Here is a 27,109-nt window from a genome sequence, read left to right on the forward strand (position 1 = left end):
GACATAGATTAAATAGATTAATCAAATCTCACATTGTTGTCAATTTTTGCTAAATCTTGCATGCTTTCTCAAACAACTGTAACTGTATATGCATTCGTAAATGAATTCGTAAATCAGGTCCTTTCTTGAGTTAGGCTCTGGAATGTAACAACCGTTGAGCATCTGATTGTATGGTTGATTGTGGAGGAAAGGGGTTGAGTGTGTTAGAGTATGTGCATGTGTGTTTATCCCACATCTGTTGCAAGGGGGTAAGGATGTTAGGGAGAATATAGGATGAACCACAATAAATGTTTGCTAAAATAATAATTGCTTGTCAAAAATGTAATGTAATACAATGGCAATCCGGGTTATATGTTAAAATCCTACGCATGAACTGCCAACATTATTACGCATATTTATTGATAATGATGGAAAATAAGATATGCAAGATATTTGAATAGATATATATATATATATATTTAGATCTGAAATGGTCTCAAGCACTATATATATATATATATATATATATATATATATATATATATATATATATATATATATATTTACAAAATATGACCAAAGTGAATGCACCATGACAGTGGCACCAAGCAGAGTGAATGGGTGGTTTTCCTCTACCCTCATATTTAGTTCAGATTTACGTTTGTGTTTACACAGACAGTCCAATACAGATTTTTTTTTAACCTAATTGGTCTTTTGACCAATCGGTTTCAGCTCTGAAAAAGATCTGATGTGATTGGTCTAAAGACCAATTATTGGAAAACAGATATCCTATGTTTCACCGAGTCGTGGCTGAACGACGACAATGATAACATACAGCTAGCGGGCTATACGCTACATCGGCAGGATAGAACGGCTGACTCCGGTAAGACAAGGGGTGGCGGTCTGTGTATATTTGTAAACAACAGCTGGTGCACAAAATCAAATACTAAGGAAGTCTCGAGGTTTTGCTCGCCTGAGGTAGAGTATCTTATAATAAGCTGTAGACCACACTATTTACCAAGAGAGTTTTCATCTATATTTTTCATAGCTGTCTATTTACCACCACAAACCAATGCTGGCATTAAGATTGCACTGAATGAGTTGTACAAGGCCATAAATCAACAGGAAAACGCTCATCCAGATGCAGCGCTCCTAGTGGCCGGGGACTTTAATGCAGGGAAACTTAAATCCATTCTACCTAATTTCTACCAGCATGTTAAATGTGCAACCAGAAGAAAAAAAACTCTAGACCACCTTTACTCCACACACAGAGACGCATACAAAGCTCTCCCTCGCCCTCCATTTGGCAAATCTGACCATAACTATATCCTCCTAATTCATGCTTATAAGCAAAAACTAAAGCAGGAAGCACCAGTGACTCGGTTAATAAAAAAGTGGTCAGATGACGCAGATGCTAAGCTACAGGACTGTTTTGCTAGCACAGACTGGAACATGTTCCGGGATTCTTCAGACAGCATTGAGGAGTACACCACATCAGTCACTGGCTTCATCAATAAGTGCATCGATGATGTCGTCCCCACAGTGACCGTACGTACATACCCCAACCAGAAGCCATGGATTACAGGAAACATCCACACTGAGCTAAAGGGTAGAGCTGCAGCCTTCAAGGAAAGGGACTCTAACCCGGCCGCTTATAAGAAATCCCGCTATGCCCTCCGACGAACCATCAAACAGGCAAAGAGTCAATACAGGGCTAAGATTGAATCGTACTACACTGGCTCTGACGCTCGTCGGATGTGGCAGGGCTTGAAAACTATTACAGACTACAAAGGGAAGCACAGCCGCGAGCTGCCCAGTGACACAAGCCTACCAGACGAGCTAAACCACTTCTATGCTCGCTTCGAGGCAAGCAACACTGAAGCATGCATGAGAGCACCAGCTGTTCCGGATGACTATGTGATCACGCTCTCCGTAGACGATGTGAGTAAGACTTTGAAGCAGGTCAACATTCACAAGGCCGCAGGGCCAGACGGATTACCAGGACGGGTACTCCGAGCATGTGCTGACCAACTGGCAAGTGTCTTCACTGACATTTTCAACATGTCCCTGACTGAGTCTGTAATACCAACATGTTTCAAGCAGACCACCATAGTCCCCGTGCCCAAGGACTCTAAGATAACCTGCCTAAATGACTACCGACCCGTAGCACTGACGTCTGTAGCCATGAAGTGCTTTGAAAGGCTGGTCATGGCTCACATCAACAGCATTATCCCAGAAACCCTAGACCCACTCCAATTTGCATACTGCCCCAACAGATCCACAGATGATGCAATCTCTATTGCACTCCACACTGCCCTTTCCCACCTGGACAAGAGGAACACCTACGTGAGAATGCTATTCATTGACTACAGCTCAGCATTCAACACCATAGTGCCCTCTAAGCTCATCACTAAGCTAAGGATCCTGGGACTAAACACCTCCCTCTGCAACTGGATCCTGGACTTCCTGACGGGCCGCCCCCAGGTGGTAAGGGTAGGTAACAACACATCTGCCACACTGATCCTCAACACGGGGGCCCCTCAGGGGTGCGTGCTCAGTCCCCTCCTGTACTCTCTGTTCACCCATGACTGCATGGCCAGGTACGACTCCAACACCATCATTAAGTTTGCAGACGACACAACAGTGGTAGGCCTGATCACCGACAACGATGAGACAGCCTATAGGGAGGAGGTCAGAGACCTGGCCGTGTGGTGCCAGAACAACAACCTCTCCCTCAACGTGACCAGATGATTGTGGACTACAGGAAAAAAAAGAGGACTGAGCACGCCCCCATTCTCATCGACGGGGCTGTAGTGGAACAGGTTGAGAGCTTCAAGTTCCTTGGTGTCCACATCACCAACGAACTATCATGGTCCAAACACACCAAGACAGTCGTGAAGAGGGCACGACAAAGCCTATTCCCCCTCAGGAGACTGAAAAGATTCGGCATGGGTCCTCAGATCCTCAAAAAATTATACAGCTACACCATCGAGAGCATCATGACTGGTTGCATCACCGCCTGGTATGGCAACTGCTTGGCCTCCGACCGCAAGGCACTACAGAGGGTAGTGCGTACGGCCCAGTACATCACTGGGGCCAAGCTTCCTGCCATCCAGTACCTCTATACCAGGCGGTGTCAGAGGAAGGCCCTCAAAATTGTCAAAGACTCCAGCCACCCTAGTCATAGACTGTTCTCTCTGCTACCGCACGGCAAGTGGTACCGGAGTGCCAAGTCTAGGTCCAAAAGACTTCTCAACAGCTTCTACCCCCAAGCCATAAGACTCCTGAACAGCTAATCATGGCTACCCGGACTATTTGCACTGCCCCCCCACCCCATCTTTTTTACACTGCTGCTACTCTGTTAATTATTTATGCATAGTCACTTTAACTCTACCCACATGTACATATTACTTCAACTACCTCAACTAGCCGGTGCCCTCGCACATTGACTCTGCACCGGTACCCCCCTGTTACTGTTATTTTATTTTACTTCTGCTCTTTTTTTCTCAACACTTTTTTGTTGTTGTTTTATTTTACTTTTTTATTAAAAATAAATGCACCGTTGGTTAAGGGCTGTAAGTAAGCATTTCACTGTAATGTCTGCACCTGTTGTATTCGGCGCATGTGGCCAATAAAATTTGATTTGATTTGATTTGATTAGACTCAGGCAGAGCTGGAGAGACACATACCTCCACACACTAATAATGTTATACTTGACAAACTGAATTACACTAATCTGAGAAGCTGGTCGTGGGGTGCACTCCTAAAGTTCCAGAGGGGTTGGGGAGACAGTTGTTAATAAGTGAGAGGAAAATGTATGTCTGCCCATCTGTCTGTCTGTCCAGCTGTCTGTCCGTCCAGCTGTCTGTCTGTTTGTCTGTCTATCAGTGATGCCCATCAATTTACTACCTTTAGATCAAGCAAGACTAGTGCTCCAATTAGACCACTATTAGATTATGAAAACTATATCATCATCAGACGTACTTACAGTGCATTCGGAAAGTATTCAGACCCCTTGACTTTTTCCACATTTTGTTATGTTACAGCCTTATTCTAAAATGGATTCAATCGTTTTTTTCCTCATCAATCTACACACAATACCCCATAATGACAAAACAAAAACAGGTTTTTAGATATTTTTGAAAATGTATAAAAAAAAATTAAAAAATGAAATATCACATTTACATAAGTATTCAGACAGGATTGTCATCTATACTGAATGAAGTGGATTTAACAAGTGACATCAATAAGGGATCATAGCTTTCACCTAGTTTCACCTGGTCAGTCTATGTCATGGAAAGAGCATGAGGTGTTCTTAATGTTTTGTATACTCAGTGTACACAGAACATGGTTGCCATGTTCTCAGAATATACAATATTAATGTTCTAGACACGTTTCATGCGACATTGCAAGAACATTCATACGTCCAGTTTTCTGAGAGTTAGGAGAATATTCCATCAATGTCCCACCAAACATACACAGAACATGGTTGCCATGTTCTCAGAATATACAATATTAATGTTCTAGACACGTTTCATGGGACATTGCAAGAACATTCATACGTCCAGTTTTCTGAGAGTTAGGAGAATATTCCATCAATGTCCCACCAAACATACACAGAACATGGTTGCCATGTTCTCAGAATTTATTCATACTATTTAATCCTTCCACAAGATATAGTCCCGACACAAATCTAGGGTTGCTACTTAAGCCGGCTGGTCTTTCGTTCTATCAGTTCGGTTGCCAGAGACGCGACCCAGTCGTTCAGTCTTATGTTCTGTAGGGAGGCAGGTAGCTTAGTGGTTAAGAGCGTTGTGCCAGTAACCGAAAGGTTGCTGGTTCTAGCCGACTAGGTGAAAAATCTGTCGATGTGCCCTTGAGCAAGGCACTTCACCCTAATTGCTCCTGTAAATCGCTCTGAATAAGAGCGTCTGCTAAATGACTAAAATCTAAAAATCTGTATCTATGGTCGCGACCCAGTCGTTCGTTCTAAATGTTCCATTGCCATACTGGCTGGCAAAGTTCTTATCCCTTGCTTGCTAGCTAGCCAACTACAGCTAACTTACAGTCACGTCAAACAGTGCAGCCAGAATAACAACAGTAGCTGCATTTGTTTAAGCTGTTTTCTAGTGACATTTATTTGGATGCATCCATAACAATGAGCTAATGAGGCACGATTTCGCCTGGCATAGAAAATGTGCTCTCTCCTCAGGACACTGTTGTTCAGAGGAGCTAGCCTGTTGTTCCAGAAAATGATGTCATGGCTTTAGAAGCTTCTGATAGGCTAATTGACATCATTTGAGTCAATTGGAGGTGTACCTGTGGATGTATTTCAAGGCCTAACTTCAAACTCAGTGCCTATTTGCTTGACATCATGGGAAAATCAAAAGAAATCAGCCAAGACCTCAGAAAAAAAATAGTAGCCTCTACAAGTCTGGTTCATCCTTGGGAGCAATTTCCAAACGTCTGAAGGTACCATGTTCATCTGTACAAACAATAGTACGCAAGTATAAACACCATGGGACCACGCAGCCGTCATACCGCTCAGGAAGGAGACGCGTTCTGCAAGATCTCACCTCGTGGAGTTGCAATGATCATGAGAACGGTGAGGAATCAGCACAGAACTACACGGGAGGATCTTGTCAATGATCTCAAGGCAGCTGGAACCATAGTCACCAAGAAAACAATTGGTAACACACTACGCCGTGAAGGACTGAAATCCTGCAGCGCCCGCAAGGTCCCCCTGCTCAAGAAAGCACATATACAGGCCCGTCTGAAGTTTGCCAATGAACATCTGAATGATTCAGAGGAGAACTGGGTGAAAGTGTTGTGGTCAGATGAGACCAAAATGGAGCTCTTTGGCATCAACTCAACTCACCGTGTTTGGAGGAGGAGGAATGCTGCCTATGACCCCAAGAACACCATTGCCACCGTCAAACGGAGTTGGAAACATTTTGCTTTGGGAGTGTTTTTCTGCTAAGGGGACAGGACAACTTCACCGCATCAAAGGGACGATGGACGGGGCCATGTACCGTCAAATCTTGGGTGAGAACTTCCTTCCCTCAGCCAGGGCATTGAAAATGGGTCGTGGATTGGTATTCCAGCATGACAATGACCCAAAACACACGGCCAAGGCAACAAAGGAGTGGCTCAAGAAGAAGCACATTAAGGTCCTGGAGTGGCCTAGCCAGTCTCCAGACCTTAATCCCATAGAAAATCTGTGGAGGGAGCTGAAGGTTTGAGTTGCCAAACGTCAGCCTCGAAACCTTACTGACTTGGAGAAGATCTGCAAAGAGGAGTGGGACAAAATCCCTCCTGAGATGGATGCAAACCTGGTGACCAACTACAAGAAACGTCTGACCTCTGTGATTGCCAACAAGGGTTTTGCCACCAAGTACTAAGTCATGTTTTGCAGAGGGGTCAAATACTTATTTCCCTCATTAAAATGCAAATCAATTTCTAACATTTTTGACATGCGTTTTTCTGGATTTTGTTGTTGTTATTCGGTCTCTCACTGTTCAAATAAACCTACCATTAAAATTATAGACTGATCATTTCTTTGTCAGTGGGCAAACGTACAAAATCAGCAGGGGATCAAATACTTTTTTCCCTCACTGTATATCGACATAGCCTGAAAGGTCGCTCAGCAAGGAAGAAGCCACTGCTCCAAAACCGCCATATAAAAGCCAGAATACGGTTTGCAACTGCACATTGGGACAAAGATCGTACTTTTTGGAGAAATGTCCTCTGGTCTGATGAAACAAAAATAGAACTGTTTGGCCATAATGACCATGGTTATGTTTGGAGGGGGTGGCTTGCAAGCCGAAGAACATCATCCCAACCGTGAAGCACGGGGTGGCAGCATCATGCAGTGGGGGTGCTTTGCTGCAGGAGGGACTGGTGCACTTCACAAAATAGATGGCATCATGAGGAAGGAAAATTATGTGGATATATTGAAGCAACGTCTCAAGACATCAGTCAGGAAGTTAAAGCTTGGTCGCAAATGGATCTTCCAAATGGACAATGACCCCAAGCATACTTCCAAAGTTGTGGCAAAATGGCTTAAGGACAACAAAGTCAAGGTATTGGAGTGGCCATCACAAAGCCCTGACCTCAATCCTATAGAAAAATTGTGGGCAGAACTGAAAAAGCGTGTGCGAGCAAGGAGGCCTACAAACCTGACTCAGTTACACCAGCTCTGTCAGGAGGAATGGGCCAAAATTTACCCAACTTATTGTGGGAAGCTTGTGGAAGGCTACAAGAAATGTTTGACCCAAGTTAAACAATTTTTAAAGGCAATGCTACCAAATACTAATTGAGTGTATGTAAACTTCTGACCCACTGGGAATGTGATGAAAGAAATAAAAGCTTAAATAAATAATTCTCTCTACTATTATTCTGACATTTCACATTCTTAAAATAAAGTGGTGATCCTAACTGACCTAAGACAGGGAATTTTTACTAGGATTAAATGTCAGGAATTGTGAAAAACTGAGGTATGTGGTGACTGTTGCCAAATAATGACATAAAAATATATTGCTAAGAATGTGAGACTAGGGTGACTTCCCTAGCGGGTCACTGTTAAAAGTACACCCAAGAAAAACTTTGTTGATCATAGTGATTCAGGAGTATCATTAAAACAGGTTAATATGCCCTTTCAACATCAGACAACTATACAGAAAGCCCATCAATTGTTAAAAGAAGTTAATCAAATCAATGATGAGAGAATAGTCATATTAACTGATAACTGACACCGACATGTTGGCATGGCAGGAAGGTCTGAATGCTGTGAATCAAGAGGTTGTGAGGTCAAATCCCAGGTGACGCCAGCAGCATACCACCCTGCATCCCACTGCTGGCTTGACTCTGAAGCTAAGCAGGGTTGTTCCTGGATGGGACACCAGATGCTGCTAGAAGATGTGTTGAGAGGGCCGGTAGGAGGCACTCTTTCCTCTACTCTAAAAAATACATAAAATACAAATCCCAATGGGCAGTGATTTGGGACATTGCTCTGTGTAGGGTGCTGTCTTTTGGATGGGACGTTAAACAGGTGTCTTTACTCTCTGTGGTCACTAAAAAGCCCATGGCACTTATGGTAAGAGTAGGGGTGTTAACCCTTCTGTCCTGGCTAAATTCCCAGTCTGGCCCTCATACCATCATACCCACCTAATCAACCCCAGCTTCCAATTGGCAAATTCCTCTCGCCTGTAACTATTCCCCAGGTTGTTGCTGTAAATGAGAATGTGTTCTCAGTCAACTTACCTGGTTAAATAAAATTGTTGAATAACAATTCATGTATAAAAATGCACAATGTAATAACATGTCAAATACGTAACTTGAAAACTCTGTATGTTAAAAGCACTCTGTTTGTGAGTATCACTAACCTTGCCAACAGACAAAAAGAGCTGTGAATGGATTAGTGGTTCACCAATCAGGGCCTTGATGTGCTTGGCAACAGTAACAAGGCGTGATATGTTTATTTGGGACCATTTGGCGACATCCTGACAACTGATACAAATAAATATTATTGCAATGTTCCCATAAAGCATGTCTAGAACATTATTATCTTACATTCTGAGAACATGGCAACCATGTTCTGTGTATGTTTGGTGGGACGTTGATGGAATATTCTCATAACCGTCAGAAAACTGGACATGAATGTTACATTTTAGTCATTTAGCAGACACTCTTATCCAGAGCGACTTACAGTTAGTGAGTGCATACATAAAAAATAAATTAAAAAAACATACTGGCCCCCGTGGGAATCGAACCCACAACCCTGGCGTTGCAAGCGCCATGCTCTACCAACTGAGCTACACGGGGAACGTCCCATAAAACATTAAGGGAATGATAAAAATGTCCCCTAATTAACAGAAAACTGGACACTCAAACATTACGGGAACATTACGGGTAAAATTACAAAAATGTTCTCTCTCCCTAGAATTGTTAGCTGGGGAGGTCTATCTAAATCTAATCTAATCTATTCTCCATGGTGTTCAGCACAGCTGGGTGACTTCCTACACTAGGCTCAGGCTGGTGTAGAAGGAAGTCTCTCTGGTTCTCCCACCTCCCCATCTGTCCTACTAGTGAGAGCTTTACGTCAGCTCTGGCACATTAACAAAGTTGCAGATTATACCACACAGGGTAGACAGACAACGAAGGGGCTATCCAGCTCTCTCCCTCTCTAGTTACACACTCTCTCTCTCTCCAGATACACACACTCTCTCACGATACACACACACATCCCATACTGCTGAAAGAGTGCAGACAAACAATTTTTTATGGAACCATGCTTTAAAAGAAAATGTATGTGTAACTGACACAAAGTAAAATAAATAAAGTATTTCCAAATGAATGTGAAGTTACAAAGTCAGGCGTAGGGGCAAGGGCTGCCTGGGGCAGGCTGGGTTGAGATGTGCAGGGGTAGGGGCAGGTTGGGAAGAAGCAGGGCTAGGGGCAGGAGTAGGGCCAGAGGCCGGGTGGGTGGAGGTGTGCATGGATCCACTAATGCTGACTGTAGCTCCGTTGTAGTGCCTCCTGCTGTACGTCCAGGTTGCACAACGGACACCTACAGAAGGGAGGGACCACAGCACACACAGATTTGATGATGTTTAAAATCACTTGTGAGTAGGCTACTTCAGGGAATTCTGCCTCTGCAAATTCAGTCTGGTCCTACCTATGGGGGCCCATGGGCGAGGACGTGAGGTTCTGGGGCACCCCAGGGCCATGCCTGGTGTGTGGGGGTTGGTGTCCCCATCAGAACTGCCCTGGGGTGGGTGGGGTGGGTGGGCCCTGGGCACTAGGCCCATCTGTAAGGGACAATGGTTCAACCACCAATAAATCCAGTCAATCATAGTTGCATAATATACTTTGGAATCGTTTATGTTCATTTTCCTTGAAAAGGGAAACAACTAATCATTTTAGTCAATATGATCAAATTTAACACTGAGAAATAGCCAAACATCAGTATTGCCTCAAACAGGCTCCTTGACATTTGGTAGTAGCCAGGTAGTTCTCTGAATTATTATAATTCCTTAACCCAGCAATTACCTTCATGGCATACCAGTGTAACAGAGTTATCAGCATGATCATCGAGGCTGGCATCAGTTGGAGCCCGGGCATTCGGCTGAGCTGGTCCGTAACAGGGAGCCTCAGAGCGCGGGCATAATAACCGCTCTCACGGCCTCCGCACTCTCTCTGCATTCTCTGCTCGAACAAAAGTCGTGAGAGCTGCGGCATGCAAGATGCGGACAGAAACTCCGTTTGAAAAAAAGAGAGTAAAGAATCTGAAATAAATTACATATAGTTATGATGGCGCGGATGTGTTGAATTGAAAAATCCATGGCATCTGTTGCTTGGTTTCAGTTGCAGTGCCACTTTCTGAACGTTCTGTAACAGTCCCAGTCGCTATTAGATAGAACGTCGGGGCCCTGCCCGCCTGTGGGGAAAACAACCAGTGCTTATACTTTACTCCATTGGCCAAAAGCTAAAACTTGACCTTTTATTTTAATTTTAATTTTATTGTCTGCTTGTTTTAAATCAATTACAAAACTACATTTAAGAAAAGTACAACATGTCTAATGATTACTTTTCAACATTGTCTGCTCCCTAGTATTTTCACTACTTAGAAAATGATGGTGTGACTGTGCTATGTAGCTACCGAAGGAACATTAAGGTAGCCAAGAACAACACAAACAAACGGGCTATACAGCTACAAGTAGTGAGTGAAGTTACAAACTGACTATACTAGCTAAACAAGTTAAGTGTCTTAACTGTGATTAAATGTTTTCCACACAAATACAGTAGCTACGTGTAGCCTACTTAGACGCCGGGTCCCCACATTTCCCATTCTCACACACCGAATAGCCTGAAGCCACAGGACTCTTCTCGCAGCATCTATTTCCCTACCTGTGAGCATTGCGAACCGTAGTTCGAGATGTTTTACCTGGTACATCTATACTGAACAAAAATATAAACGCAACATGTAAAGTGTTGATCCCATGTTGCATGAGCTGAAATAAAATATTCCAGAAATCTTCCATACACACAAAAAGTATGTTTCTCTGTCTGGACTGGACTCCATCAATTAATAAGAGAAGAGGGACAAATAACATAACTGAACCGCATGTTCCATAACGTTGTTATGGAAAATATGAATGTTGTTTCCAACTACCAATTAGCAACTGCGCCGTAAATCCGGCTGCATATTGAACGTTGAGATTGCCGAAAGGCCAGTCTCTTTGGAAAATTACAAGGAGTGGAATGTTAGCTAAACATACTGGTACCCAGACTAAAGGACCATAGCTTGCAATACAAACAAATGAGGATGGGCATAAATTGTATTTAGCTATAATGACCTTTCAAGGACTTATATTTATTCGGAGTCAGGGGAGGTTTTGGAGCTGTTTTTAATGTGGGGAAGGCTTTTTCCTCCAGGGTCCTGGTGCTGAGGGTTGCTGAACCCCCAGATGGAGGTGGATAGTTATTTAACAAACATGGAATTTTCAGATTTTTTTTTCAACTGGTCCATTTGGATAAAAAAAAAACTCTCCAATATGGATCTGTAAAACATAATCATATAGGTTTGAACTACTTCAGTGAAGATCATTTCATCAGAGACTTCATCAGGAGTATGTTGGATCAAGAAGAAACGTCTCCCCTATTATTCAAAAGGCAAACCAACATTAACTGAACATTGTGCACCAGTATAAGTATTTTTGTACCCCCGCACTGGGCACAGACGTCAGTTCAACGTGTAGTTTTGATTTACATTTGATTTAGTTGTCAACTAGCATGAAATCAACAGAAAAATATTCACCGTCATTGGATTTAGGTTAAAAGTTGGTGTTGATGACTTTTTGCAAATCCAACTAGTTTTCGACGTTGATTCAATGTCATCACATATTCGACTCTGTCAACCACCGCATTCTTATTGGCAGAGTAAATAGCCTTGGTTTCTCAAATGACTGCCTCGCCTGGTTCACCAACTACTTCTCAGATAGAGTTCAATGTGTCAAATCGGAGGGCCTGTTGTCTGGACCTATGGCAGTCTCTATGGGGTGCCACAGGGTTCAATTCTTGGGCCAACTCTTTTTTCTGTGTATATCAGTGATGTCGCTCTTGCTGCTGGTGACTCTCAGATCCACCTCTATGCAGACGACACCATTTTGTATACATCTGGCCCTTCATTGGACACTGTGTTAACAAACCTCCAAACGAGCTTCAGTACCATACAACACTCCTTCAGTAGCCTCCAACTGCTCTTAAACACTAGTAAAACTAAATGCATGCTCTTCAATCGAACGCTGCTGGCTCCCGCCCACCCGACTAGAATCACTACTCTCGACGGGTCTGACCTAGAGTATGTGGACAACTACAAATACCTAGGTGTCTGGTTAGACTGTAAACTCTCCTTCCAGACTCATATTAAGAATCTCCAATCCAAAGTTAAATCCAGAATCGGCTTCCTATTTCGCAACAAAGCCTCCTTCACTCATGCTGCCAAACATGCCCTCATAAAACTGACTATCCTACCGATCCTTGACTTCGGCAATGTCATTTACAAAATAGCCTCCAACACTCTACTCAGCAAATTGGATGTAGTCTATCACAGTGCCATCCGTTTTGTCTCCAAAGCCCCATACACTACCCACCACTGTGACCTGTACGCTCTTGTTGGCTGGTCCTCATTACATTTTCGTCGTCAAACCCACTGGCTCCAGGCCATCTATAAATCACTGCTAGGCAAATCCCCGCCTTATCTTAGCTCATTGGTCACCATAGCAACACCCACCCGTAGTATGCGCTCCAGCAGGTACAGTGGGGGGAAAAAGTATTTAGTCAGCCACCAATTGTGCAAGTTCTCCCACTTAAAAAGATGAGAGAGGCCTGTAATTTTCATCATAGGTACACGTCAACTATGACAGACAAAATGAGAAAAGAAAATCCAGAAAATCACATTGTAGGATTTTTTATGAATTTATTTGCAAATTATGGTGGAAAATAAGTATTTGGTCACCTACAAACAAGCAAGATTTCTGGCTCTCACAGACCTGTAACTTCTTCTTTAAGAGGCTCCTCTGTCCTCCACTCGTTACCTGTATTAATGGCACCTGTTTGAACTTGTTATCAGTATAAAAGACACCTGTCCACAACCTCAAACAGTCACACTCCAAACTCCACTATGGCCAAGACCAAAGAGCTGTCAAAGGACACCAGAAACAAAATTGTAGACCTGCACCAGGCTGGGAAGACTGAATCTGCAATAGGTAAGCAGCTTGGTTTGAAGAAATCAACTGTGGGAGCAATTATTAGGAAATGGAAGACATACAAGACCACTGATAATCTCCCTCGATCTGGGGCTCCACGCAAGATCTCACCCCGTGGGGTCAAAATGATCACAAGAACGGTGAGCAAAAATCCCAGAACCACATGGGGGGACCTAGTGAATGACCTGCAGAGAGCTGGGACCAAAGTAACAAAGCCTACCATCAGTAACACACTACGCCGCCAGGGACTCAAATCCTGCAGTGCCAGACGTGTCCCCCTGCTTAAGCCAGTACATGTCCAGGCCCGTCTGAAGTTTGCTAGAGTGCATTTGGATGATCCAGAAGAGGATTGGGAGAATGTCATATGGTCAGATGAAACCAAAATATAACTTTTTGGTAAAAACTCAACTCGTCATGTTTGGAGGACAAAGAATGCTGAGTTGCATCCAAAGAACACCATACCTACTGTGAAACATGGGGGTGGAAACATCATGCTTTGGGGCTGTTTTTCTGCAAAGGGACCAGGACGACTGATCCGTGTAAAGGAAAGAATGAATGGGGCCATGTATCGTGAGATTTTGAGTGAAAACCTCCTTCCATCAGCAAGGGCATTGAAGATGAAACGTGGCTGGGTCTTTCAGCATGACAATGATCCCAAACACACCGCCCGGGCAACGAAGGAGTGGCTTCGTAAGAAGCATTTCAAGGTCCTGGAGTGGCCTAGCCAGTCTCCAGATCTCAACCCCATAGAAAATCTTTGGAGGGAGTTAAAAGTCTGTGTTGCCCAGCGACAGCCCCAAAACATCACTGCTCTAGAGGAGATCTGCATGGAGGAATGGGCCAAAATACCAGCAACAGTGTGTGAAAACCTTGTGAAGACTTACAGAAAACGTTTGACCTGTGTCATTGCCAACAAAGGGTATATAACAGTATTGAGAAACTTTTGTTATTGACCAAATACTTATTTTCCACCATAATTTGCAAAGAAATTAATAAAAAATCCTACAATGTGTCACGAATTCCGCCGAGACTGCTCCTCCTCCTTGTTCGGGCAGGCTTCGGCGTTCGTCGTCTCCGGAGTACTAGCTGCTACCGTTTGATGTTCTCTATGTTTGTTTGGTTTTGTCTGATTAGTGCACCTGTTCCATATCACGTATTGATTATGTCACCTATAAGTTTCCTTTGGTTTTGTTTGTAGTTGTGTGTTGTTGTCCGCCTGTTCGTTGGTGATTTGTATTTGCTCTCGTGTATTTAGTGTATTGACGCACTGTTTGCGTAATCACTTGTATTTTGTGTATTGACGCACAGTATGCGTAATCGCTCGCCTCCGTTGTGTTGAGGCCCGTTATTTTGTATTGTCGTGTTTTGACAAGTAAAGTCTGTTGGACTAAGCTTCTGTGTCCTGCGCCTGACTCCAACACCACATCCACATCAGCTCGTGACAGAACAACACACCATACAATGGAGTCAGCAGGAGCAGCGGCGGCGACCGAGTCGCTGGAGGATCGGGTCAGCTGCCAGGACGCCAGGATCCAGCAACTCGGCTCCGCCATGCAGGAGGTAATGAACACCCTGCGCCGATGGGAAAGGGGAGGCGTGCCCACACCTCCTCCTACATTACCACCACCATCGGCCAGCCCCACCAGACCAGCTCCGGAATCCAGTGGGATTCGGCTCTCGCTCCCGAGGGCGTATGATGGCACCGCAGCCGGGTGTCAGGGGTTCCTCCTTCAGGTGGAACTCTACCTGGCCACTATACACCCGGCGCCCTCGGGATACGAGAGCGTTTCCGCCCTCATCTCCTGTCTCTCCGGCAAGGCGTTGGAGTGGGCCAACGCCGAATGGAGGGGAATAGACGCCGCCACCATCAGCTACGCGGAGTTCTCCCGCCGCTTCAGGGCAGTTTTCGATCACCCTCCTGAGGGTAAAGCGGCGGGGGAGCGTCTGTTCCACCTCCGACAGGGGAAGAGGAGCGCACAGGAGTTCGCCCTGGATTTCCGGATTCTAGCGGCGGATGCGGGGTGGAATGAGAGGGCCCTCATCGACCACTATAGGTGTAGCCTGCGTGAGGACGTTCGTCGAGAGCTGGCCTGCAGGGACACCAATCTGTCCTTCGACCAGCTAGTGGACATGTCCATTCATCTGGATACCCTGCTGGCCACCCGCGGACGTCCCGAGATGGGGCCGTCCATTCCATCCCCCAGCACCTCCGAGCCGAGCCCAATGGAGCTCAGGGGTGCTGGCGCTAGAGAGAGAAGGAGAGAGAACCCGAGGGGGGCCGTCCCCTGCACCAGCTCTGGCCGTGGAGGACACACTGCGGCTAGGTGCTGGGGAGGGTCTCCAAGGAATCGAGGCAACAGGTCGCGCACTGGGGAGTCATTTCAGGTGAGTAGGCACCCCACTCACCCAGAGCTCTCTGTTGTTCACTTGTGTATACCTGTGGTATTTCCTCAGGTTGCATCTCATTCCCAGCATAAGGCGCTAGTCGATTCAGGCGCAGCTGGGAATTGTATTGATCGGAAATTTTGTTCTAAGTTAGGGATTCCCCTCCTGCCCGTTGATGCACCCTTTCCTGTCCATGCCCTAGATAGCCGCCCGTTGGGATCTGGGTTGATTAGGGAGGTCACAGCGCCACTAAAGATGAAGACGCAGGGGGGTCATGAGGAGATTATTCAGTTGTACCTAATTGACTCTCCTGCGTATCCCGTGGTGCTGGGGCTTCCTTGGTTAATCACCCATGACCCCACCATTTCGTGGCAACAGAGGGCTCTCAAGGAATGGTCTGGCCAGTGTGTTGGGCGATGTTTAGGTGTTTCCGTTGGGGCGACCACGGTGGAGAGTCCGAACCAAGTGCCCGCAATGCACATTCCCCCTGAGTATGAGGATTTGGCACTCGTGTTCAGCAAGACGAGGGCGACGCGATTGCCACCTCATAGACAGGGAGATTGTGCGATAAACCTCCAGACAGGTGCGGCACTTCCGCGGAACCATGTGTATCCTCTGTCTCAAGAGGAGACGGCGGCTATGGAAACATACATTGCTGAGTCCCTGAGACAGGGATACATATGGCCCTCCACTTCCCCTGCGTCCTCGAGTTTCTTTTTTGTGAAGAAAAAGGATGGAGGTTTGCGCCCGTGTATTGATTATCGTAGTCTCAATCAGATCACTGTGAAATACAGTTACCCTCTACCTCTGATTGCGAGTATGACTGAATCATTACGCGGAGCGCGTTTCTTCACAAAACTGGATCTCAGGAGCGCTTATAACTTGGTGCGCATTAGGGAGGGAGATGAATGGAAGATGGCATTTAGTACCACCTCAGGTCATTATGAGTATCTTGTCATGCCATACGGGTTAATGAATGCTCCTTCAGTCTTCCAATCATTTGTGGACGAGATCTTCCGGGACCTGCATGGGCAGGGAGTGGTAGTGTACATTGACGACATCCTAGTGTACTCTGCTACCCGAGCCGAGCATGTAGCCCTGGTGCGCCGAGTGTTGGGTAGGCTGTTGGAGCATGACCTGTATGTCAAGGTAGAGAAATGTCTGTTTTTCCAGGAGTCCATCTCCTTCTTGGGTCATCGGTTGTCCGCGTCAGGGGTGAAGATGGAGGTTGACCGGGTGTCAGCCGTGCGTAACTGGCAAACCCCAACCACTGTTAAAGAGGTGCAGCAGTTTTTGGGTTTTGCCAATTACTACCAGAGGTTTATCCGGGGTTTTGGACAGGTAGCAGCTCCCATTACTTCCCTGCTGAAGGGGGGCCCGGTGCGTTTGCAGTGGTCGGCTGAAGCGGACAGGGCGTTTTGTAAACTGAAGGACCTGTTCACTTCGGCTCCGGTGCTGGCGCACCCGGACCCCACTTTAGCGTTCCAGGTAGAGGTGGACGCGTCAGAGGCCGGTATTGGACGCGTCAGAGGCCGGTATATATATTCTAAAAAGCTCAGCCCGGCGGAGCGTAATTATGACGTAGGGGACAGGGAGCTGTTAGCCGTGGTTCAGGCCCTAAAGGTGTGGAGGCATTGGCTTGAGGGGGCTCAACACCCTTTTCTCATTCTGACTGACCATCGTAACCTGGAGTACATAAGGGCAGCTAGGAGATTTAACCCTCGTCAGGCTAGGTGGAACATGTTCCTGACCCGGTTCGTTTTTAAGATCACTTACATCCCAGGGTCCCAGAACGGTAAGGCAGACGCCCTGTCCCGGCGGTATGACACAGAGGAGAGGTCCATTGAGCCCACTCCCATACTGCCGGAGTCTTGTCTGGTGGCACCGGTGGTATGGGAGGTCGATGCGGAAATTGAGCGGCCGTTAGGCACCGACCCTACTCCCCCAGAGTGTCCAGTGGGTCGGACGTACGTGCCGCTCGAGGTCCGTGATCGTCTCATCTATTGGGCTCATACGTCACCCTCCTCTGGACATCCAGGTATTGGCCGGACAGTGCACTGCCTTAGTGTTAAGTACTGGTGGCCAACATTGGCTAGGGACGTGAGGGTTTATGTCTCCTCCTGCTCGGTGTGCGCTCAGTGTAAGGCGCCTAGACACCTGCCCAGGGGCAAGTTACAACCCCTGCCCGTTCCACAACGGCCGTGGTCTCACCTCTCGGTGGATTTTGTTACGGACCTTCCCCCCTCTCAGGGGAATACCACTATTCTGGTCGTTGTGGATCGGTTCTCTAAGGCCTGTCGTCTCATTCCTATGCCGGGTCTCCCTACTGCCCTACAGACCGCTGAGGCTTTGTTCACCCACGTCTTCCGGCACTACGGGGTTCCCGAGGATATAGTGTCTGATCGGGGTCCCCAATTCACCTCTAGAGTCTGAAGGGCATTCATGGAACGCTTGGGGGTCTCGGTTAGCCTTACCTCGGGTTACCACCCTGAGAGTAATGGGCAGGTGGAGAGAGTAAACCAGGATGTGGGTAGGTTTCTGAGATCCTATTGCCAGGGCCGGCCGGAGGAGTGGTCGGGGTATATCCCCTGGGCAGAGATGGCTCAGAACTCTCTTCACCACACCTCTACTAACCTGACCCCTTTTCAGTGTGTGTTAGGTAATCAGCCGGTTCTGGCACCATGGCATCAGAGCCAGATTGAGGCTCCTGCGGTGGATGAGGGGTTTCGGCGCTCGGAAGAAACGTGGAACGCTGCACATGTACATCTGCAGCGGGCCATCCGCAGGCAGAAGGCGAGCGCCGATCTCCACCGCAGTGAGGGTCCAGTCTACGCCCCTGGAGATTGAGTCTGGCTCTCGACTCGAAACCTGCCCCTTCGCCTGCCCTGCCGGAAGCTTTGCCGGCGGTTTGTGGGGCCATTTAAAGTCCTGAGGAGATTGAACGAGGTGTGTTACAAGTTGCAACTGCCTAATGACTATCACATTAACCCCTCGTTCCATGTGTCTCTCCTCAGGCCGGTGGTAGCTGGTCCACTCCAGGAGAGTGAGATAAGAGAGACCCCTCCGCCCCCACTGGACATCGAGGGGGCTCCGGCGTACTCAGTCCGGTCCATCGTGGATTCGAGACGTCGGATGGGGGGTCTACAATATCTCGTGGAGTGGGAGGGGTACGGTCCGGAGGAACGGTGCTGGGTGCCTAGGAGGGACATTTTAGATCCATCCCTCCTGACTGAGTTCCACCGTAGTCATCCTACGCGCCCTGCTCCACGTCCTCCTGGCCGTCCCCGAGGCCGGAGTCGGCGCACGGCTGGAGCCGCGCGTCAAGGGGGGGGGTACTGTCACGAATTCCGCCGAGACTGCTCCTCCTCCTTGTTCGGGCAGGCTTCGGCGTTCGTCGTCTCCGGAGTACTAGGTGCTACCGTTTGATGTTCTCTATGTTTGTTTGGTTTTGTCTGATTAGTGCACCTGTTCCATATCACGTATTGATTATGTCACCTATAAGTTTCCTTTGGTTTTGTTTGTAGTTGTGTGTTGTTGTCCGCCTGTCCGTTGGTGATTTGTATTTGCTCTCGTGTATTTAGTGTATTGACGCACTGTTTGCGTAATCACTTGTATTTTGTGTATTGATGCACAGTATGCGTAATCGCTCGCCTCCGTTGTGTTGAGGCCCGTAAAGTCTGTTGGACTAAGCTTCTGTGTCCTGCGCCTGACTCCAACACCACATCAGCTCGTGACACAATGTGATTTTCTGGAGAAAAAAAATCTCATTTTATCTGTCATAGTTGACGTGTACCTATGATGAAAATTACAGGCCTCTCTCATCTTTTTAAGTGGGAGAACTTGCACAATTGGTGGCTGACTAAATACTTTTTTTCCCCACTGTATATCTCACTGGTCATCCCCAAAGCCAACACCTCCTTTGGCCGCCATTCCTTCCAGTTCTCTGCTGCCAATGACTGGAACGAATTGCAAAAATCTCTGAAGCTGGAGACTTATCTCCCTCACTACCTTTTAGCATCAGTTGTCAGAGCACCTTACCGATCACTGCACCTGTACACAGCCCATCTGAAGTTAGCCCACCCAACTACCTCATCCTTATATTGTTATTTATTTTGCTCATTTGCACCCCAGTATCTCTATTTGCACATAATCTCTTGCACATCTATCATTCCAGTGTTAATACTAATTGTAATTATTTTGCACTATAGCCTATTTATTGCCTTACCTCCATAACTTGCTACATTTGCACACACTGTATATATATTTTCTGTTGTATTTTTTTGACTTTATGTTTTGTTTTACCCCATATGTAACTCTGTGTTGTTGTTTTTATCGCACTGCTTTGCTTTATCTTGGCCAGGTCGCAGTTGTAAATGAGAACTTGTTCTCAACTGGCTTACCTGGTTAAATAAAGGTGAAATAAATAAATAAATAAAATATATATATATTTTCTGGGTTGAAATGACGTGGAAACAACGTTGATTCAACCAGTCCCTAGATTTGGATAACCCTGACATTGTCTCCTGCACTATGTCAAGTAACCAATCAATCAATCAAAAGTATTTATAAAGCCCTTTTTACATCAGCAGATGTCACAAAGTGCTATACAGAAACCCAGCCTAAAACCCCAAACAGCAAGCAATGCAGATGTAGAAGCACACTGGCTAGGAAAAACTCCCTAGAAAGGCAGTAACCTAGGAAGAAACCTAGAGAGGAACCAGGCTCTGAGGGGTGGCCAGAATTATAACAGTACATGGCCATTAAGGCCAGATTTTTCTCCAAGATGTTCAAACGTTCATAGATGACCAGCAGGGTCAAATAATAATCACAGTGGTTGTAGAGGTTGCAACAGGTCAGTACATCAGGAGTAAATGTCACTTGGCTTTTCATAGCTGGGCATTTAGAGGTTGAAATAGCAGGTGCGGTAGAGAGAGAGAGTTGAAAACAGCAGGTCTGGGACAAGGTAGCACGTCCGGTGAACAGGTCAGGGTTCCATAGCCGCAGGCAGAAGAGTTGAAACTGGAGCAGCAGCACGACCTGGTGGACTTGGTACTGCAAGGAGTCATCAGGCCAGGTAGTCATGAGGCATTGTCCTAGGGCTCAGGTCCTCCGGGAGGGGAGGGAGAGAGGGAGAGAGAGAATTAGAGGGAGCATACTTAAATTCACACAGGAGAATAACACCAGATATAACAGACTGACTCTAGCCCCCCGGCACATAGACTATTGCAGCATAGATACTGGAGGCTGAGACAGGGGGTTCGGGAGACACTGTGGCCCCGTACGACGATACCCCCGGACAGGGCCAACCAGGCAGGATATAACCCCACCCACTTTGCCAAATCACAGCCCCCCCCCAACAATCAGACTTTGGAAATATATTTTTTAACAATATAATATCTATAATAGAATAATAGCATACCTTATCACCAGTGGCGTGTATTCATGGATGCCAAGGGAAGCCAGGCTTCCCAAAAAAGTTGATCAATAAAAATATTTACAAAAACATAAAATAATTTATCTTTCGTCTCTCTGTGTTTCATAATTTTCCTTCAACTCGCAAGAGGCTGAATGTTTACATTAATCTGTATATAGCCTCGTTATTGGTTTTTTATTGTGTTACATTTTATTGTATTTTTTACTTTAATTTATTTAGTAAATATTTTCTTAACTCTGTTTCTTGAACTGCATTGTTGGTTAAGGGCTTGTAAGTAAGCATTTCACGGTGAGGTCTACACCTGTTGTTTTTGGCGCATGTGACAAATAGAATGTGATTTGATTTTATGTATCTCACAGGAGAAAGCATCCGAGCGAGCGAAACAGCGCCCCTCTGTCTCTCTACGTGTAGGCCATCTATCTGATTCTGTCTGGTCCAAACGAGTATGACATTGTTGCCGGCTGTAGCATTGAAGGCAAGGGAAGCCAGCGTGCATCTTGCCTCCCTTGATAAAAAAAAGTATAAAAAATTAGCCAATCGGCGTTAAGCTAAACTGAGCAAGCTCAACTGGGAATGGTCCTGGCACACGCAAATAAATTGTCAAGGGAAGCCAGTTTGGATTTGGCTTCACTCTGATCAAATCCCATTGAGAGCATACAGTGAGGGAAAAAAGTATTTGATCCCCTGCTGATTTTGTACGATTTCCCACTGACAAAGACATGATCAGTCTATAATTTTAATGGTAGGTTTATTTGAACAGTGAGAGACAGAATAACAACAAAAAAATCCAGAAAAACTCATGTCAAAAATGTTATAAATTGATTTGCATTTTAATGAGGGAAATAAGTATTTGACCCCTCTGCAAAACATGACTTAGTACTTGGTGGTAAAACCCTTGTTGGCAATCACAGAGGTCAGACGTTTCTTGTAGTTGGCCACCAGGTTTGCACACATCTCAGGAGGGATTTTGTTCCACTCCTCTTTGCAGATCTTCTCCAAGTCATTAAGGTTTCGAGGCTGACGTTTGGCAACTCGAACCTTCAGCTCCCTCCACAGATTTTCTATGGAATTAAGGTCTGGAGACTGGCTAGGCCACTCCAGGACCTTAATGTGCTTCTTCTTGAGCCACTCCTTTGTTGCCTTGGCCGTGTGTTTTGGGTCATTGTTTAAATAAATATAAATATGCCATTTAGCAGACGCTTTTATCCAAAGCGACTTACAGTCATGCGTGCATACATTTTTGTGTATGGGTGGTCCCGGGGATCGAACCCACTACCTTGGCGTTACAAGCGCCGTGCTCTACCAGTTGAGCTACAGAGGACCATTGTCATGCTGGAATACCCATCCACGACCCATTTTCAATGCCCTGGCTGAGGGAAGGAGGTTCTCACCCAAGATTTGACGGTACATGGCCCCGTCCATCGTCCCTTTGATGCGGTGAAGTTGTCCTGTCCCCTTAGCAGGTGGTGTTCTTGGGGTCATAGGCAGCATTCCTCCTCCTCCAAACACCGCGAGTTGAGTTGATGCCAAAGAGCTTGATTTTGGTCTCATCTGACCACAACACTTTCACCCAGTTCTCCTCTGAATCATTCAGATGTTCATTGGCAAACTTCAGACGGGCCTGTATATGTGCTTTCTTGAGCAGGGGGACCTTGCGGGCACTGCAGGATTTCAGTCCTTCACGGCGTAGTGTGTTACCAATTGTGTTCTTGGTGACTATGGTCCCAGCTGCCTTGAGATCATTGACAAGATCCTCCCGTGTAGTTCTGGGCTGATTCCTCACCATTCTCATGATCATTGCAACTCCACGAGGTGAGATCTTGCATGGAGCACCAGGCCGAGGGAGATTGACAGTTATTTTGTGTTTCTTCCATTTGCGAATAATCACACCAACTGTTGTCACCTTCTCACCAAGCTGCTTGGCGATGGTCTTGTAGCCCATTCCAGCCTTGTGTAGGTCTACAATCTTGTCCCTGACATCCTTGGAGAGCTCTTTGGTCTTGGCCATGGTGGAGAGTTTGGAATCTGATTGATTGATTGCTTCTGTGGACAGGTGTCTTTTATACAGGTAACAAGCTGAGATTAGGAGCACTCCCTTTAAGAGTGTGCTCCTAATCTCAGCTCGTTACCTGTATAAAAGACACCTGGGAGACAGAAATCTTTCTGATTGAGAGGGGATCAAATACTTATTTCCCTCATTAAAATGCAAATCAATTTATAACATTTTTTACATGTGTTTTTCTGGATATTTTTGTTGTTATTCTGTCTCTCACTGTTCAAATAAACCTACCATTAAAATTATAGACTGATCATTTCTTTGTCAGTGGGCAAACATACAAAATCAGCAGGGGATCAAATACTTTTTTCCCTCACTGTACATCATTGACAGAAAAACTTGAATTGTTGCATCTCCTTGTGTTGTTGTCCTCCGGTGGCTAGCTAGCCAGCTAGCTAAAATTGGCCCTTTCCTAAGTTAGCGATAGATGGAGATAGGGATTTGGACTTGTGGTTTTACTTAATTATCCATACTGGCCAATAATTATAATGGCGATTCTGATCCAACCATTAATTCATACATTGTTGTGCCCCTGGCCTGAGAGGATGGAAGTTCAATATGTAGCTAGATGTAGAAGGCTAATGTTAAAAAATGTATGCACTCACTAACTGTAAGTCGCTCTGGATAAGAGCGTCTGCTAAATGACTAAAATGTAAAATGTTAACTAGCTAACGTTGCCCATGAATGGAAGTTAGGCTAGCCAGCAAGCATTTTAGCCAGGTAGCCAAGGACAACAAAAAATAAAAGTGTGTACTGTATAACAGAGTGATAGACAGTTTTGTCAACATGAAAGAGAGGATGGCATTGAAGTTTCTCTACAAGCAGAGTGAGTCAACATGTTTTTCTACTTGCACAAACATGCATGCAAACAGAAATCAGAACCATGGCCAGCCACATCATATTTAGCTGACATTGATTGGACTAAATTGTTTTTGTTATCTTTTAGTTGTCACTGTATTAGACTAAGCGGAGGTGATTTGATGATGTTGAAATGTTGAAGTTGAAATGGTGCTGGAATAGTGGAGGCAGCTGCTGTTTTCTTTGCGACTTGCAGTAACTATCTGTAGTTCTAAATCAATAGTTGTTTAGTGGTCGGAAAATGTCAGAAACCTTAACTTGCTTGACCATGCTGTAGGTCATGTAACTGTCTGTTACTGTACATGCAATATGCTTTGTGGACTTCACTGGACAGAGGTTGTTATCCGGTTTTGTGATAAAACAAGGGTGTGGTTGAATTTATTCTGCCACTGTATCTTCTTATTGCCTAGGATTTGGCTTCCCAAGTGATTTTACCCGCTCACCCCTACTGGTCTAAACTGGATTTTCCAACAGGGATATCCAGCAACTTCGCACAGCCATCGAAGAGGAGTGGGACAACAGCCTGATCAACTCTATGAAAAGATGTGGTACGTTGCATGAGGCAAATGGTGGTCACACCAGATACTGTGATTCGGTTAATAAAAAAGTGGTCAGATGACGCAGATGCTAAGCTACAGGACTGTTTTGCTAGCACAGACTGGAACATGTTCCGGGATTCTTCAGACAGCATTGAGGAGTACACCACATCAGTCACTGGCTTCATCAATAAGTGCATCGATGATGTCGTCCCCACAGTGACCGTACGTACATACCCCAACCAGAAGCCATGGATTACAGGAAACATCCGCACTGAGCTAAAGGGTAGAGCTGCCGCTTTCAAGGAGCGGGACTCTAACCCGGACGCTTATAAGAAATCCCGCTATGACCTCCGACGAACCATCAAACAGGCAAAGAGTCAATACAGGTCTAAGATTGAATCATACTACACTGGCTCTGACGCTCGTCGGATGTGGCAGGGCTTGAAAACTATTACAGACTACAAAGGGAAGCACAGCCGCGAGCTGCCCAGTGACACAAGCCTACCAGACGAGCTAAACCACTTCTATGCTCGCTTCGAGGCAAGCAACACTGAAGCATGCATGAGAGCACCAGCTGTTCCGGATGACTATGTGATCACGCTCTCCGTAGCCGATGTGAGTAAGACTTTTAAGCAGGTCAACATTCACAAGGCCGCAGGGCCAGACGGATTACCAGGACGTGTACTCCGAGCATGTGCTGACCAACTGGCAAGTGTCTTCACTGACATTTTCAACATGTCCCTGACTGAGTCTGTAATACCAACATGTTTCAAGCAGACCACCATAGTCCCCGTGCCCAAGAACTCTAAGATAACCTGCCTAAATGACTACCGACCCGTAGCACTGACGTCTGTAGCCATGAAGTGCTTTGAAAGACTGGTCATGGCTCACATCAACAGCATAATCCCAGAAACCCTAGACCCACTCCAATTTGCATACCGCCCCAACAGATCCACAGATGATGCAATCTCTATCGCACTCCACACTGCCCTTTCCCACCTGGACAAGAGGAACACCTACGTGAGAATGCTATTCATTGACTACAGCTCAGCATTCAACACCATAGTGCCCTCTAAGCTCATCACTAAGCTAAGGATCCTGGGACTAAACACCTCCCTCTGCAACTGGATCCTGGACTTCCTGACGGGCCGCCCCCAGGTGGTAAGGGTAGGTAACAACACATCTGCCACACTGATCCTCAACACGGGGGCCCCTCAGGGGTGCGTGCTCAGTCCCCTCCTGTACTCTCTGTTCACCCATGACTGCATGGCCAGGCACGACTCCAACACCATCATTAAGTTTGCCGACGACACAACAGTGGTAGGCCTGATCACCGACAACGATGAGACAGCCTATAGGGAGGAGGTCAGAGATCTGGCCGTGTGGTGCCAGGACAACAACCTCTCCCTCAACGTGACCAAGACAAAGGAGATGATTGTGGACTACAGGAAAAAAAAGAGGACTGAGCACGCCCCCATTCTCATCGACGGGGCTGTAGTGGAACAGGTTGAGAGCTTCAAGTTCCTTGGTGTCCACATCACCAACGAACTATCATGGTCCAAACACACCAAGACAGTCGTGAAGAGGGCACGACAAAGCCTATTCCCCCTCAGGAGACTAAAAAGATTTGGCATGGGTCCTCAGATCCTCAAAAAATTCTACAGCTGCACCATCGAGAGCATCCTGACTGGTTGCATCACCGCCTGGTATGGCAACTGCTTGGCCTCTGACCGCAAGGCACTACAGAGGGTAGTGCGTACGGCCCAGTACATCACTGGGGCAAAGCTCCCTGCCATTCAGGACCTCTATACCAGGCGGTGTCAGAGGAAGGCCCTCAAAATTGTCAAAGACTCCAGCCACCCTAGTCATAGACTGTTCTCTCTGCTACCGCACGGCAAGCGGTACCGGAGTGCCAAGTCTAGGTCCAAAAGACTTCTCAACAGCTACTACCCCCAAGCCATAAGACTCCTGAACACAGTGGCGGCTCCTGAAAAAATTCTCAGGAGGGGCAATTTTTCTGATGATTTAGGTGACCTACACACATTTAAAAAAAAGATATGTCCAGCAACAACATGAAGACAGGGGCAGCATATAAGTCAATACCAGAAGCATTTATTGACTGATCTCAAAAGTGTTGGCTTACCAGGGTTGGTGGAGCCCTCAGTTTCATCTTTGCCTCGCAAAGCTAACTCAAACACTCCGCAAAACTTCACACACTGGATTAGCCGGCTGAGGATGTGGCGGTTCTTGCTAATGTCGTAGTAAATATATTTGTTATAGTGAATATGGAATATGATATGTTGAGTAAAATGTTGTGCTAAGATCTATTTAGGTCAGGAGCTGGTTATAAGTTCTGTTCCTATCCAATAACAATGGACAAAAGGGTCCTATCTTGTCAGCCTTGTCAGCAGGTGGCCAAGGACAACACCCACGCCATAGGCCTCTCAGTTCTTCCAACTCACGAGTTCTTGCTCTGAGGACACACACACACACACAAACACACACACACACACATCATCACTGTTAAACACACACACACACACACACACACATCATCACTGTTAAACACACACACACACACACACAAAAA

The sequence above is a fragment of the Coregonus lavaretus genome, assembly GCF_964263955.1.
Source record: "Coregonus lavaretus genome assembly, chromosome: 18".
NCBI lineage: Eukaryota > Metazoa > Chordata > Actinopteri > Salmoniformes > Salmonidae > Coregonus > Coregonus lavaretus.